Source organism: Lucilia cuprina, chromosome 6, assembly GCF_022045245.1.
Source record: "Lucilia cuprina isolate Lc7/37 chromosome 6, ASM2204524v1, whole genome shotgun sequence".
Lineage (NCBI taxonomy): Eukaryota > Metazoa > Arthropoda > Insecta > Diptera > Calliphoridae > Lucilia > Lucilia cuprina.
The window spans coordinates 12,150,667-12,151,682 of NC_060954.1; positions in this window are offsets into that span (position 1 = coordinate 12,150,667).

Below are 1,016 nucleotides of genomic sequence, written 5' to 3' on the forward strand. Positions count from 1 at the left end.
AGACTATAGACTAGACTATAGACTAGACTATAGACTAGACTATAGACTAGACTATAGACTAGACTATAGACTAGACTATAGACTAGACTATAGACTAGGCTATATACTTGACTATAGACTAGGCTATAGACTTGACTATAGACTAGACTATAGACTAGGCTATAGACTTGACTATAGACTAGACTATAGACTAGGCTATAGACTTGACTATAGACTAGACTTTAGACTAGGCTATAGACTAGGCTATAGACTTGATTATAGACTAGGCTATAGACTTGACTATAGACGAGACTATAGTTTAAATTTTTTAAACTGTTTTTTTATACTATTTTAGTTCCCAATCACTATACCATTCACGTCCATGTCATTATATTCCGTTAGCTTTTTATTTCCCTAATATTTAAAAGCAATTTTTACGAAACACACTTAAGAATCATGTACACACGTCTAGCTCTAGCTGTTTATCAACATGTCATAATATCAAACTTAAACACCTTATATTACACAAAATGTGTTCTTACAAACTATTTTATAATTTCATAGGAAAACTGAAACTGAACCGAACCTTTTAATGCTTAACGTGTGCACTTGTAGTTATAAGGGGATAACAAAAAAAAAACAAAAACATATAAAATTCCTTTCGAGTATTTACTCTTCCTGACAAGTTTGTAGGTTATTCACCAGAAGAACAGAACCAGAACATCAACAACAAATAATGACAACAACAAATTGTCTCTTATAATGTTACATGAATATCAATGACTTGTAAATAACATTGACATGAATATCATGACGTAACCGTGTGGATACTTAGATACATATATATGACAAAAACAACACTTACAACGCGAGATACTTGAACACTCACACTCTCACATATTCTAGATAAATACGTACATATGTATGTTTGTACATAATTTATTACACGTTGTATTATTGCCATCATTAAAAGATTGCCATTTTTAACTTCGTCTTCCTCAGCTTTGGACTCTTTGCCGTTTTGCGAATATTAAAAG